Genomic DNA, 16,804 nt, shown 5'->3' with positions numbered 1-16,804 from the left:
TTCAAGCAAATTATCATGGAGCACTTACTCATCAGCTGTGTTTGTGAAGCCTGTATGAAGGGGGACATGGGATGGGGAATAAATCTGAAAGGAGAGGGTGTGCCCAGACATGCAGGGAGGCAGCCTAGAAGTGCTCTAATTAACTGAATATGCTTTGATACCAGATAAAATGCTGCATCAGCATTCCAGCAGAAAACTGTATTACATGGTCATGATTACCACAGTCCCTGAAATTAAAAGCCATACAAAGCATTTCATATGTTAACGCATTACACTACAACCAGTTTACTTGAGCATGTCCTGGAACATAACACAATCACAGAAGTATGACTTTTTCAGCATATACACCTGAAGGCAGAGATGGTATCATCTGGGAGGGAGTCTACAGCAACCAGGCATCCCTCCCAACACGCTGTTCCACAAAAAAGCACTAGGAAAACACAAAATGGTTCAGGTAATGCTGCACTGACACAGAATTGCAAATTTCAGAGTCCTCTGTGTCACCTCAGCAACATCACACTCTAATGTAAACTAGTCTACAGCCAAGCTAATTCAAACTATTATAGAGAGGATAAATGAAGCTCCTATAACAACTCCACACAAACATTTACAACATTATAAGCACAATCTACTCCTTAAAGTGAATTACATTAAGTTCTCAGATGCTCATGGCATTGTTTCCTTCAGAATACACAGTCAACAGTGAGTGTACTCTGAAGGTGTTTATAAAAGAACAAAAAACCCCAACAAACTACCAAACCAAAACCACCCCACAGGGTAGCTAAACAATATCTGTATGCTTTAGTCAAAGACATTTTAGAAGTCAAAAACCACGTTAGACACTTGATACAGCAGAAATAATGCGCAAATTACGTTTGCAAGCAATCACACAGGCATGTTTGACTGAAGGAGTACTATCACTTCCTAAGGCATAAGCCATAGGTTTTGCCTTCTACTTGGCTATTTGCTAGCCTGTTTCAATAATGAAACAGCAGCCTAACATAAAAGTTATAGTAAACAAGGAACATGAATTTTAATTAGTTACATCTTGGCTCTAAGATATGGAAGAAGTAAAGTAAAACGGCAGTTCTAGTGCAGAAAGCAGACATCCCAAAGTTGTGCAAGAGGTGTTGACTTTCCATAAGATGTTCAAATCATAACACCTACCATCAGACTACCCCAAAACTTGACAGCTGATCCTAAGAAGTATATCAAACCTAGTAGTTTGTCCTAGTAGTGAGTAAATGGTTGTTTGAGACAGAAATGCTAGTGCTTTCCCCAAACTCACAGCCTCCAGTGATTCACGCCTCAGTGTGTTGGCTCAATGGAAAGTTTCAAAGGCTTTTAGACCTTTTTTTGCCTTGCCCATAGTCATTGCTTTCCTAAGAGGAAAAGTCCTTATCTATTTATTACTTATAAACTCCAGCCATCCTTGTTGCCCTATCTTTAAGGATATTATGCTGTTCTCTCCATCTTCAATTTATGACTATTTGTAAGCACATAACACACAGAGATACTCCAACAGATTTATACAGTGTCTTGATAACACAGTTCTTCCTTTAATAATTGACAACTTTTGAATTTTATTGTAAGGTAAATTTTAGGAGAACTCTGTATTCAGAAGTGGAAGATTGGTCCAGTGATTTTTTTAAAGAAGTAAATAAAGCCCATCCTTTACTTAGATAACCAAGATAGTTAACAACATTGTCTAGAAATGACATCCAGTACTTTGGGGATTTGGAGATACATGCAACCTCCTAGACCAGAGAGTTCTGCAAATGCACGTCTTTCCCTCCACCCTGTTTTACAGCAACTGCCACGTAAATAACAGAGCTAACACACCAGCCAGTGACAAACACAAGCTATTAACACTCTGCAAGTAAGCAAGTGTACTTTATTGTCTGAGACTGTGCATAATCAAACAAAACCAAAGCTACCTATTTGAATGTGCAGATGAGAATAGCAATAAGCCCCTTGCTTGAATAGTCCAGCACACTCTTACAACTTAATCAGATTCTCATTCATAGCTTCATTAAGACAGCATTCATTGCTAAAAGTGTCAGACCACTCACAAGGTTTTCAAAGCACACAACTGCGCACACGGTCTGTTATATACTTAGTTATATACTGTTATATAATTAGTTATAATTTGTTTATCCATTGCCAACATAAACAAAGCCAGTGCATGGTTTTCCATAAGATCAATACTCAGCCTGTTCCTCTTTAGGAACTTGCAAGAATTCCATTAAATTCTTTCTTAGTGGTAAATTAGATGTTACCTTTTCAGAAAGATACTTTGGGGATTTTTTTGCTATTTTATCACAACTAAATTATTTAGCAAAAGCGTATGTTACTGTTCAAGGAAGGATAAACTTTCAGGTCAAAATGAAAGTAAGGAGTTGGAACTTGGTAAAACAAACAGTACATTTATTGTGGCACTTCCTTGGAAGGTCAAGGTTCACATCCTTCTTTTTGAAAGACTTGACTGAATAGGTAAGCACAAACAAGCCTGAGACTGTCAGAGCCTGATGTTCAACAATCCTTATCAGTGTTCAAGTTATTTGAATAGATAGGGATTACAAATCAGCTCACCTTTTCTGTTTCCTGTAATTCTGCTGAACTGATTTTGTCCACTGCTACCATTTAAAGGGTACATTCATAGATTTTGGTATCTTGAAGCTATGAAACAATGGGCCAGGATTATTCAAAAGAATTTTCCCTCTAAGACTGAAATATTATCAGTGTAGGAAGAAAGGCAGAAATGTATTATGAAGAACAAAAACACTTTGTGAACTCCTGCTAGGTTTCTCCATCTACTTACATAAACCAAATAAGGTTTGTGCTCTTCCAGAGTGCCCTTGAATTTCAAGCTAGTCTTCAGACATCCAGCAATTTTCCTGACGCCTCTCATCATATGCTCTTGATCATAATTTCTCATTCTTTGACAAAATTTCAGCCATCAGCACCCTTGCTGCCCATTTGCCTTTAAACCAACTTCAGTCAAAACAGAAGCTGTTCCAAACTAGCACATCAGTCCTCCCACCAACCTACTCTGCATTACATGTTTCTCTGCTTTTACAGAGCCGTCAAACCTCTCAACTTGGCCCATGTTCTTCTCATCCTAGCTAAGTCAAATCTAGTAGAGAAGCAAGTACACAGGGAAGCAGTGCAGAATAGTCAATACACCTTGGATTCTCAAGACAAATGGCAAAGTGGTTTTGCTGGTGGCTTTATGGGGATGTTTTGTTTTTTTGTTTTTTGGTTTTTTTTTAATTTGGGGTTTAAATATCCTGATTATTTAATAAATAATATTTAAGTGAAGACTGACTGCTGCTAATCTCCTCCTGACTGACAAGTACAAAGTTTTCACAAAACAGCAAGCACAAGAGGCAGAAGTACTCTGCAGAAGCAGCACCACATAGCGAGGGTGGTGGCTAAAATGCCAGATGTAACCTTGGGGGAAAAAAAAAAGCTTGTTGTTTCCTAACAATAGGCCACAACCTAGAAGGTCAGAGTAGAAATGGCTTTAACCATTACCACAATGTGCCAGGCAGCATACACTTAGAGTGCTTAAGGTTATGTGCTAACTTGAAACTTTTCATGTTCCTGAACATTTTATGAAGCATCTGTGCCCACAGCCCTAGTGTGAGTACTATACAACTTAGAGCTGACATTAGCAGTATTCTTAGTATGGACTGTATCAATGGAATTGGACAGTTAAGGACACAGAAAGATTCATCTGCACCCATGCATAGCATGTCCTTCAGATCTTCATGTAAAACTGAGAAGCCTTTCAGCATTTGGCTATATTTAACACAGACATATGATATGAACTAGTTTGCAGAGCATTTGGAGTACTCTCAACATAACCTGCAAAGAAGCAAGATATTGTAAGTACAGCGGTATTATTTAGTTCTAGTGGAATATTCTGTGCAATGAATCTATAACTAGATTAATTTATACAAAAAAGCAGACCAAAATGGTCTCTAATGACTGAAAGAACAGCATCTTTGCCATGACATTGCATTGCAGTAGAAACTGAACATTAACCAAGTCAGAAATTTAACTAGCTTGCAGTTTTTGCAGACTCAAAAGTTGTTTGCTGTGCAGAAGTGGCCATTCATTCAGTAAAGACAACAGACAGCCAAGAACAGTTTCCACTGGCTCTACAAGAAATTCTACCACTGAGTTAGGACTGCACTTTTGCACAGCAACATCATCACAGCAGAATTTAATTCTGAAGATGCTGCATTTGCCAATTAAAGAACAGTGTTTTTAGACTTAAAAAATGTTTAAGGCTACTGACTCTATATAGTGAAAAGAAAATCCAACAAAACTGCAGTAAACTGGTTACAGGAAATAATATTTTGGTAGCCAAACAGGAAGCAGCACCAACTCAATGATCAGAAGTCCTAAAGGTATAATGGTTGTTGAGGACTTTCAACAAGTATTGCTGGATAGTAGTTTAAATCCCAACAGTTTTGCCAGTACTCCACCTGCAGTGTTGCACAACTGGGATCTGGAGCAAGGCGGCAATTCACAACCATTGTTCCAGATGTTATAGTCTCAGGCAAAAATAACCCAAATAAAACACATTTGGTTTATATTTAAAAGAAAATCTTGTTATTTTTCCTACAAAAGGAAACCATTTCTCAGTGAGATCAGTCCTGATACAAGAGTTGCAGTCTTTCTACATTTTTTGGTTGTTTCCCTTTGGACCCAGAAGGCAAAAACCTCTGAATCCAAGAGAGACCAGCTCTGCAAAGCTGAACACAGCACTGCACCTCTGCAACAGACAAATGGCAAGAAATATGCTGTGGCAGTTTTGCAGAACTGGTTAAAAAAAAAAAAAATGCAACAGCTTGATTTATGCAACACTACTGGGGAGCAGGCTGCAGTCGGTGCTCTCTGGAAAACACAAGCTCACCGTGCCACTTGACACGGCTGATGACAGGCTGCTTGCAGCCCCACAAAGGCTGAAATTCCACCAGGACCTTGATGGTGAAGGACTGGAATAAAGGGCAAGCTGGGCACATGTTACTTGAAAGACTGCCAGGGCAAGGTTATCCAAGGGATCCCCTGAGAGGGATCCAGACATGCAGGCTGCCAGTCGTGCCCTGCAGTTTTTCCTTGGCTCTTGGAATGGGGCTCCATTTGAGCCCTGAGCAGCAGCACTCCCAGAAAGGGGCGGTTTTGCATCTGTGGGGCAACAGCAGGACTCAGAGCTCCTGTACAGAAATCATCCCGTCAGTCCATCTGAGATCCCACAACAATGCTGCAGCCTAGAAAATAATTATAAATTTCTTCCCTAAAACTCAAGTGGTGACAATCCATTATTTTAATGTTTTTCCTTTAATCAATTTGCTTAAAGTCAAGCTTAAAATCCAAATGGTGCTTATTATAGGCTACATGTTGTTTTACAGTACAGTCAAGCCTCTTCCAAAACTTTAATCAGGGAGCTGAAGGATGTTACAACTTCAAATGTAAAGTCCTCAAGAAGTTCTTTCCTTTCAACTAATAGCTGACTTGACAACTTCCCACTAGAGTAAAGCATATGTACATCATCACATCATTGCAGACACCCTGGAACTACAGTTACCTGTTATATGGTAACATTAGCATTGATTTCAACTCAAGACTGACTAAAATAAATGCCACAGGCAGTGACAGAAGTGTTACACACTCAGTGCCACATCCATACTTGATGTTCCCCAGTGAGTTTCAGCTTCTGTACAGGCTTCCATTACATGAGAGATATGAACAGCTAGAAGACATTGCATGCTCTGGCACTGCCTCTGTCCTACCAAGTGAAAAAGCAACCCTCTGGTTTTATAACAAACTAGATCATAACCCTTGACTAGACAACCTAATAGGGCCACATGATTAACAGGCAAAAACTGCCTCTCTCTTCCTCTGGCTGTTTTTTTGAGAGTCAGCTTTGTTTTTTCTACAAGGACTGATCACACATTAACTTATGCCATACAGTATCCTCAGTCAGGAAATTCACTTATGTACATGGATTGGTCCTCAGCAGTCTTTAGGACTTGCTGCCATGTATAAACTACCCAGTCTGCAATACAGCTCACCTCACGTTTAATTCTTTTGGCTCTGCCTTCACTGGCTTTATAAGCTGATGGAACAAAATTGCATACAGGCAGTGACAGCAGCATGATGATTTAGAGGTCATCACTCTGATCTGGTACACTTTTAAGCAGTCATTCTAAAACCAGACACCCAGTCTTCTCAGCAGCAACCTATACAATACCATTTATTGAGATAAAACAAATTTAAGACACGCAAATCTGCAACAGTAAATAACTGGGAGAACACAGATAAAGGAGCTTCTCATTAGTACTATCTAAAAAAGGCTTAAGAGGAAAAAGATTACTGCAACTTCTATAGACTCTGCACAGAGACAGGCAAAGATTCTATTTAAATGATACCTTTATATTCTTACAGTCAAAACTCAAAGCTTTTCTGGCTCAAAACTGAAGAGAGCAACAGGGTTTAAAGCATCACTGTGCACAAGTTTCTCCAAAGCTGTGATTTCTAGGCTGTTCATCCAAGGACATAATACATATACATCATTAACTGAGATAGAACATTACTTCCTGGATTTATGTTGATCACAGACCTCCATTATTTAGTTTTGCTAAGTATCAGCACCAAATGGCAGCTTCTGGGTCAGTCACTGAACAGTAGAAAAATCTATGAAACTATCATCCATATCAAAGGCAAATCAGAAACACTTTGGTAAGGCAAGTATTTCACCACTCAGCAGTGCAGGTGGAAAGCTCCTACACAGGGCTAACCCAAAGAAGCATACTTGACTAACTTCATACAGCTGACATCAGTTTGGAACACAGATAAGAAACTCCTGCATTTCATCTTAAAGAAGCAGGAAAACAATTCTCGCACATGACCATGTATTTGGGCTGCATATTGCATAGGTGGGGGGTGTTATGGAATGAGGAAGAAACATTGTTGCAAAAAAATTATCAAAAAACTGATGCTCAGGTACCTAGTAAAAGTTAATTAAACTTGCACAACCAAATACTGTCCTCTGAAGGGTAACCAACTTCCTTTTGAAAGTAATCTCAGTTTGTTTAAGTTTGCATGATGGAATTATTTCCTCTACCAGCAGCAAGTTCAACAAAGCTTGCCAATAATGCTACGGTTTCTAAATTTCCATCTAGAAATCCACCAATTCACAGTGCACAAATAAGGATCCTCACATCCTGCTCAATCAGGACTCTGCATGCAGCAGCCTGAATAGAGAAGAGTTGCCTACATAGGGGCAGGGGGAAAAAACCAAAACCAAAACAAAAAAAAACAACCCAAACCAAAACACACACCCGGTGCTGAGTAATCCTAGAAAATAAATAGGGGGAAAAGTCATTAAGCTTCTCCTGCTAGGAAAATACATAGCCCTAACTGCAAAAAGCCGAGGGAAAAAAAGTTGAGCTGAGCAGAACATCCAGGAGAATCCACAAGATCCACTGGATCTCTCATTCTGTTTCTCTAATTTTAGAGACTATTTAAGAGTGCTTTCTCTGTCCTTCATCATGTATCACGGGATGTTCCTGGAAAAGGAGGCTGTTTCTACCTTGATGTTTTCCCTTCAAATCCACCACTGGGGTTCTGCTCTCTCTGAGCCAAATTAAACATACCAGAGGTGTTTTCACAAGCCATTTGGGTAGTACGCTGCTCACAAATGTCAACTACAAGCAATTAATGCTGCATTAGGAACTTTCTCCAGAGGAAATTGCCTCACAAGAAGCAGGGGTGGAAGGGATTGGCACCTGGAAACCATCCCTTCCACCTTGCTTCCATCCTCTGTAAAGTCCAGCTACAGCAAAGCCTTCAGGACTGCAAAGAAGTATTTGGTGGTTAGATTTAAAATAGTTCAAAAGTTTGCTGAAAGAAGTAACAAGGAACAGTAGCCTGCAAAACAGTTCTAGGAATAGCGTGGTGACAGTAAGATTCCTTGGGCTGAATTTCTTCCATCTACAAGGAAGTTCCTAGTCAAAACTAGGTATGCCAGAAGTCAGAAGGGAGGCTAGTACCCAGGAACTGGAACAATTGTCATGCAGGAGTCCAAGGTTCAATCTTTGGGCAAGTACCAAGTGCTCAAGTTAGTCCTGCTCTTCTGATCTTGCACATGACAGACTGCCTGGTGCTGTACTTCATTTCTGACCACTGATAAGATTTTAAGAAAAAAACTTTTTTTTTTTTTAAATCAGAAAGCAGAAAAATGTGTATTCTTAAATTATCCCATAACAGGTAAACAACCTCTACGTAGGCATACATACTGATCTAAAAATCAAGATGTGCGGCAGACAATCAAGCCTTTCATAACAGAAATTGTTAGACTGAGTTCTTTGACTATTTTCTACACAAATCATTGCAATACAGAGAATGGAAGGTGTGAAAGGCAGAAAAACAAAGGTTTTCCTAATATTAAACTGTACTAAAGTCTCCTGAACTGTTTCATAAAATCTTCTTCTCCCCACCTAAGGCAGAAGCAAGAGCAACTGCCTGCTTAAACCTCCAGTTTCTAAAATTTTTAAGTTCTACCAGTTTACCACCCGCCTCTGTTTCAGTAGTCGCACCAAACCGATGTGTGTTTCTCCCCACTGTGGCCCTGAATTTCAAGTTTGCATAAGAAGACTGAGTATTTGGAGTTTTAAATTATTCCCATCCACATTTCAAATTAAAAGTTGGCTCCTAACAAATTTAAGTGCTGTGGATAAGCTATATTCATTCCTAAAAATTATTTAGGTATACAAACATGCAGTTCCATGTCTATAAAGAAACTGCAATTTCACAGAGCAGGTGGTAATACAAACTAAATCCAAGCCAATCACATGCTATAACAGAGAGGCTGGAAACTCTGTGAGAATGCTTTGTATCTCCAATATACTTGAGAGATTCCCACAGACTCCACTGAAAGAGCAAAGAGCCTTACACAGAGAGAATAAAGTGGCATTCACATATCAAGAAGCTAGGGAGCATGTTTTGGTTTAAACAGTAATCTTTCCTAACACAAGAACACTGCTGCCATCAGTGCCTTCTCCTGATTGGCTAAGCACCAGCTTAGCAGCCAATTTTTACATCTTCATCCTATCACGTGGTTCAGTTATTTTGCATGGAATGGACTGAAGACAAGAAACACCATTATTACACTAACTTCAACAAGCCTGCTCAGCATTAGACTCCACATGCAGAAATAAAATAGAATAAACCTCAGTATTCAGGTTTATTTGTATGTCAGTACCTGTATGCTGCTTATATGACCATACAATGGAAAAATACATTTTAAAAGCTATTTGACAAAACAATCACAAGTCTTATCACAGCCACTGATTCAGTGCAAAAATACACTGAAGCTTGCAGTTAGGTTAACTTGATTATTCAGATGCCTATCTCTAACTTTATCTTTGATATAAAGTGTAACTCATTTATAGGCTACAAGGACAAAATACAATTCTAAGATTTAACTATAAAATACTCTTTAAATAACACAAAATATATTTACTAAGATCCCTCTTAAGTTTTCAACATCAAATGTATGTAAATCAACAGTTAAATCAGCAAGTAATTTGGATCCCAAACCAACCACAAGCGAATTGATTCTATTCTGAATCAAACTATGCAATACAAAGCCAAAGTCAGGCTCTGCTAACTGAAATTACAGCACCAGAACCATGAGCAGAAGTCTGTATTTGCATAGACTCACCTATGGCCTGGGCAGACCCATCTTGCATGTACCTAGGTCGTCAATATATCCAAAATGTTAACTGTGAAAGGGGAAACCAAATATCAACTTAGAGAACATTCCTGAGGTCACACCACCAGACTTCTTTCAAACTGAGGCTGCCAAGTTTCATGTCTCCCATATTACATGAGCTACAAGAGTTTGACAGCCCTGGCATGACATTCCACCTCTTTACCAGGATGCACAGAGCCAGCTGAGGTCCAGGACAGCTTCTCCAACAGAAGATGATGAACCACCTAAGCAGATTTAACAACCAAGCAGATGCAGCTGCGCAATCACAGCTGCACTCTGACTTGAACAGTAACAACTACAAAGAGTATCATCAGGATGATAGGACACCCCCAATACCAGACTCTCCTGACTGCAGGCTGCCACATCTTCCCCACAGTTACAATAAACCTCAACAAGTTCACACACTCTAGGCGCTTAGGAAAAAACCAAAAGTTCTGGTCAATGTAGGAAGAAAAGTAAAGGCCCCTTCTGGAAAAGGGTGTCTCAACAGAAGTCCTCACTCAGAGGCAAAAGCTGGCTTTTAGACTACTGACTTGGGGGGGAAAGAGTTAGGGGCGAGTGAGAGTCACAAGAACGCTTTTTGCTGAATAACCTACCATATTCAGAAAGAAACAAGATGCCAGTACTGTCATGCTTATTTAGAAAGAATATATACAGAGAAATACCAGTCACTAGCTGCTTCTGACAGAAGGCACTTGCAGACTTTAGGTACTGGTTAAGTGCTTATTGGTTAAGGCAACAGTGTATTCCTCACACAGAACAAAATTCAGCCACTGTACTGATGCAAATACAAATCACCTGCTTTCACTAACTAAAGCCTCATGGGTGAATCAGAGTCAAGTTGAAAGCTGGAAATCAGGAGGCCTCACTTGCAAGACAAGTGGGCACATTTGCTTTACATGCACACGAATGAGCTGTCACAGACAGCTTCATCTACAGCAGAGTGACCAGGAACAGGACAAGATGCACAAGAATCATGTAATTCTGGCCAACAATCGGCACTATGCAATCACTTCACATCCCACGGTCCCTCAGATCATAGTAGTGATCAAAGTTTGTGGACCCCATCACTGTCTCCACAGCCTGCACTCCCCGTCACTCCATCTGCTGAGGAAATATCTGGTTTGGAGAGAAATGAAAAGCAGCACATTAGTGAACTGTGGCAATGATTTCCCCTTCTCAGTTTGAAAAACGTATCTGTGCTTACACACAGAAGGGGGTTTAGGTCAGAGTCCACAGTGGTTTTGTTAAATGTTTAAGCAGATTCAGCTTAATGTGCTTTTCCAGACCTTTTGGCCAGAGATGTTAGCCCACTATGCTACAGGCGAAATCTGCCTAGCTATGATGGACACCTGATAATGAGCATCAGCTTCCACTTTGACTGTCTAAGCATTTAAGACACTATTCCTCACATACACACACTTTCTTGCATGCACTCTTCACCTTTCAGCATCAATAAGATAAAGACATTTTATTAAGAAAAATCTTCAGCTTTTTGGAAAAAAACGTTGCTACCAGTCCCTACTCTATGACAACAGAAAGCCACAGGTGAAGATGTGAGGCATAGAAACGCAGGAACAAAATTAATTCCTCCTCTACCATTTCAGGGTCAGAATGATAAAATGCTGAAAATACATACTATTCTTAAAAGGTTGGTAAAAAACCTAAAAAAGAGAATAATAAATTTAAGATATTATCACTGCACTACAATTCTTCAAAAGCTACTTCCAGGATATCTTTAGAAATAATTTACTTTTATCTAACAGAGATCCATATGCAGACTACTGCATCCAGCCTTTCCTCCTGCAGAGTCTGGGGTTTTTTACCTTTCTTCCTGAAACAATCACAGTAGAGCTAAAAGTTAAGGTGAAGCTGTGGCTACTTGTTTGCTTGTTACTGAATCACCAAAGGATTGAGGCAGCAAGAGGCAGACAGCCCACTATCACTCAAACTATGAATTTTTACATAGTCACTGATTTTCTTGCCCCCGATGTTGAACTCTGTCCTTGAGCATGGAATGCTTGTTTGTAGGTTAAGTTATTCCTGCCTACAAACAAAATATTTATTACAATTCAATAATACATTCAAGTTGGTAACTGTATTGGCTTGAATACATTTTGCAATAGTCATTTCCTCTTTTTTCCCCCATTCTAGGTTTAAGTCTTCCCCCCCCTTCCATAAAGAGAAACAAATTACATTTCCTTTATCACCTTTAAAGGTTTGACTGATATTTCCTTTTAATTTAGAAATCAAATACTGGCAGATCCTGTTTCAGTATTTTAGCTTAGCTAATGCAGGATCAGAAAAGATCAGACAGACAGAAAAGCAAATCCTTAGTATGCAAAGATCAACAATCAAAGATCACTTCAAATACTGACAATACCAAAAATCCCACTAAGTAGAGGTCCTTTATCATCCTGAACTCTCCATTTTAAGAACTAGAACTTGACTGTTCTTTCTAAACTTCTAATAGAAAATGGTATATTAAACTAGTTTTGCCGATACATCAATCAGCCTTCCAGGAAATAATGTGTCAGCAACATATGGAAACTACTTGAAGGGGGTTGTTTGGCATTTGTCTCCCAGCCTGGCATGTTTTTAGCCTTAATTGTAGAAGCCACTAACACTTCTGTTTTAGCTGTAAAATTTAACACACCAGGGAACATTAAATCAATGATAGTACACGCTTATCATTCAGTACAAGCCACCAAACCTCACTCACAAATATTACCAGCTTCTATGTAATTTTTACAATTAAAAGACTTACTCTGAAACACTTTTAAGCAAACAGCTTCAGAAAATGCTAATAATCTTTTCAACCTCTAAGCAGTAAAGAATAAACTGTAAGTGACACATACAAAAGCATGTTTCTATGTTTATGGAACAGACAACTTCAAGTAATAAATCCGGAAAGTTATTTGGTGTGTAACAGCAACTTACACTAGGGCACTGTGGAAAGAAACATACCCCACAAACTATTTACGATAGTCAAAACACAAGCCTTTCTTAAAAGAGACAAGTCAACGCTGAATTAGATTAGTCATCAAAAGCTCTCCTCAGTAGCATACAGCAGAGCACAAGTGACCAGTGAGAGCAAGGGAAGAAGAAAAACCAAAGCAAAACAAAACCATAGAAGCCAGACTACTGAGAGTCCTCTCATGAGATTTCAACTTTCAAAGATCAGTTCAGCCACGCAGCAATGAAAGGCTCAGGCTGAGGAATTTTCCTTAGACGCTCTGCCAGCACTGCATCAAAAGCTCCCTGCATGCTACCAACACTTCCAGAGAGCAGGTTTGACAAGGACGTCACAAATTTGACAAATGATATTTGCAAAGAGGTCTTTTTTCTGTAACACTTCAGATGATGTTCACAGTGAGAGACAAAACCTCTAGTTAACAAAGTAAGCACACCTTTGCCTGGCCAGGTCTGAAGTAAGAGGATGAGGAACTTACTCAACTCACTTTTTTGTAACTGAGGAACTCATAAGATTTTAAAACCAGAAACTGCTGTTTTCATACAGCTGTGGGCTACCACAACTCAAATACAGTCAGGCTACACAGCAACTTCAGAGCAATTGCTGTGCCCAGCAGCTTCTGCAGCCCCTGCCATGAGTGCTGTCTGCACAGGGCTCCACAAGGTGCTGGGTGCTCACAGCATACAGGTGCTGTGATAGCGAAACATTGACCCTGTGCTCCAGGTCACAGAGAAACACACACAAGCATTTCCCCCACTGTCACTGTCCTTCCCCTGTGCACCACAAATTACAACATACAGCTCCCTAGAAGAGAATTTAATACCGGAAAGTCTGCAGAGCAGCTTGGATAAATGTAATCTTAGCCTACCTTCAGACAGCCCAAGAAAAGAACAGTTGTTTGGAAAAGTCACATTGCAACACGTCAAACAATTATTCACTTTTGCCCTACGGCACTAACAGTTCTCCCTCACCTTTTCTAAGTGACATAAATTGCAGTCTCTTAACTCCTGTCTGCTACAGGCAAGGAAAGATGAATACGGTGCTTCTAAAACACTGAAGACTTTCCTTTACTCAATTAATTAAACCACATCATATAATTAACCTGGAAGTGTGTAAGTTCCTGCTACACCTATTTACTCTAGGCTTCTAAATTAATTCGGCATTGCAGGAAAAGTGGGAAGAAAAAAAAAAAGGAAAACTAGATATATAAAACAGTGTTAAAGTTACTTTTACCCTCTGAAAATATTTCTTTCCTCAGGGAATAAAAGAGTTACAATAAAGACAAACAAGTACACTTTAACAAAGTCAATTTAAATGTGAAATTACCATGGTTATATTAAACTCCATTGTAACACATTCATAATTTAAATTAAGCCACTTGAGTGGTACGTGCTTACTGACAATGTTTCAAACACAGACAAACCACTACCTTTGGGTACACAAACTTAAGAGTTGAAGAATTAAACATTTCACGATAATTTCTCTTTTTGAGTGAGAAATTTCTCTGCTTTCATTTAATTTATTCAATTCAAAGACTGGGTTTTCAAGATATAAGGAATTAAGCCAATTGAAATACCTTAATCAAAAAATCACTTTAAAAAAAAAAAAAAAAAAAAACCTCCACTAGTTCAGAAAAGAGGTTATGAATCTAAGTTATCCAGCGCATAATGTGCATCCAGTTGGTGATACAAAAGTATTACAAGAAATGATGCAGTTATGTTTAATTATAAGTGAGAACTGAAAATGCACCATTATGGAAGAAGGAATAAAGCATCAACTCACTCTTTTGCCTACAGAGAAATATGTGACAACAGTTACACTACTAAGATATCCTTTTAGCAATAGAGACTAAATAAATAAAATGATTGCTCTCAGATGAGGAAACAACTCTTTCAGCTATCCCATGTTCTTAGACAACAACCTCTCTATACCAATGAGCTTTGTAGCATTTAAGTTCTTCAAGGTGTCAAACTCATTTGGCAAATCAAGTTTCTTTCTGCCTTGCAAAACTTAAGTGGATGGCAATAGGCTCTGAACTCCACCTAACACACACCATACTACAGCTCGATAGAATTACCAGTGGAAGAATGTGATACTGGAAGAGCCAAGACTTTGGCACTACACAATGTCAGTTTGTCACTGAGATCCCATCTCACAGCCTCAAATACTGACTACTAGTTCACTGTGCTTACCATCAGAAAAACACTACACCAGAAAATTAATAGAAAAGTAGAGAGCTGACCACCTGGAATAGCTATCTGCAGGCTATAATCATCAAGGCTAAGAGAATTGGGATTATGCAGCCTGGAAAAGAGAAGACTTCAGGGTGACCTAATTGCAGCCTCCCATTACCTGAAGGGAGCCTATCAGAAAGACAGAAACTATTTACAAGAGCATGTAGAGACAGGACAAGGGGGAATGGTTACAAACTGAAAGACAGCAGGTTTAGATTAGAAGTTAGGAAGAAATTATTTACTGTGAGGGTGTTGAGGCACTGGAAGAGGTTGCCCAGAGATGTTGTGGATGCCCCATCCCCGGAAATGTTCCAGACCAGGCTGGATGGAGCTTTGAGCAACCTGGTCTAATGAAACATATTCCTGCTCATGCCAGGGGGGTTGAAACTGGATAACCTTTAAGGTCCCTTCCAACCCAGGCCATTCCATGATTCTATGATCTCTCTGAGAAAAATAAAAACACACAAACACACAGAAATCAGAAGGAACTAAAGCAGTAAGTATGTATCTATCAGCTGGAAGGATATTCAGTCTGAAGAACCTCACCCCTGAGCACAAGCATTCTGCACTCAGAATCACTGGGTGGTAAATCTTGCTGCTGCTCAACCGGCACAAAGGACAAGGCAGGGTATGTTAACCAAAGTCATCTAACAACCCTGTGCTAACACCAGCCCCAAAATAAAATCAGCACCAGTTGAAGCTTGCACACACAGGCCCTTCCTCCCCTGCTGGGCCAAGCCTGCCATCACCTCATCATTACCTGACTTTCCTTGGTCCCTAGTTGAACTTGTTATGGCTTGATTATGACTTTTAGGATTTCTTAAAAGCTGTTCTTTAAGGTTAGTCAATACTGAGCTCTGGACTGATGTTTCTACTTCATTACTCCCCATTTTGCCCGTAACAATCTCCCTCATGGAGATGAACATATTTTCACTCTATTTAAATATAGCCCAAATATTTCCCTGTAAAAAAAGTGATTACCAACAACCTCCCCTCTTTCTTCTCTCCCCTTCAGAACACATCCAAATTCATCTTCTGTTTGACTCATCCATTCATATTTTGTAAACTGATTAAATCTGCAATCTGCATGCTTTCCTGAACAAGATTTTCCAATTTCTTGACTACCACTTTTGACTGCTAGAGTCTTTTCCCTAAAGAAAAGTTTTCCTTGACTAAGGATGCTCAAGAGTGCTGCTGGAGCAAGCTGGCTTCACACAGCAGCACCAGGCACAGATCACTGTAATCTTCTGAAAATTAAGTGGACAGTTGGAACACATTGTTCTCCTTCAACTAATTTAACACGCAAAGGGTAGAAAAGAGCCTTTTTCTTCAGAAGTAACATTTAAAAATTTCATCCTAAAAGCTCCTACTAAAAGTTTTCTAGCTGAGGCATTTAATGTGTTATTTCTTGAATGAAACACAGATTGTCCTTTTGCTACCCCTCTATAAAGCACTCAAAAGTAAACTTTTCTTTGGTTTGATCGCCCCTTTACCTCTACACCACCAGCAGGAAGAGGCTGGTCAACCAAAAGCAGTCTCTCTGTCCTCCCTTCCTGAAATGGCCCGTGAAACAGTTATTTAAGTAGATTTTTTTTTTTCATTTATAAGGAAATCACCAAATACATTAAATTATCATTAAATTGTCTCCAACTACTGACACAGATGATGTAAAAGAGTAAGTAGTTTATACCAGTTTCATAGTTGTAGCATTCATGTGGAGGATGCTTTTTGGTACTGTGCAGATTTCCTAACCATTTTCGAGGGGGACCCCTGCTTTGGTTCACATGAATGCCATCATAGTATGTG

At 39.4% G+C, this 16,804-nt stretch overlaps 1 protein-coding gene across 6 annotated transcripts in view; it reads right to left on the bottom strand.

The window, feature by feature from the left end:
- The window catches only part of MTUS1 (microtubule associated scaffold protein 1), a 121,176-nt gene that overhangs the window by 91,413 nt on the left and 12,959 nt on the right, over positions 1–16,804 (bottom strand). The window lies entirely within an intron of this gene.

The sequence above is a fragment of the Aphelocoma coerulescens genome, chromosome 4 (assembly GCF_041296385.1).
Source record: "Aphelocoma coerulescens isolate FSJ_1873_10779 chromosome 4, UR_Acoe_1.0, whole genome shotgun sequence".
Classification (NCBI taxonomy): Eukaryota; Metazoa; Chordata; class Aves; order Passeriformes; family Corvidae; genus Aphelocoma; species Aphelocoma coerulescens.
Note: the sequence above shows the minus strand (reverse complement) of the source record. Positions and strands in the feature narration are given on the sequence as shown.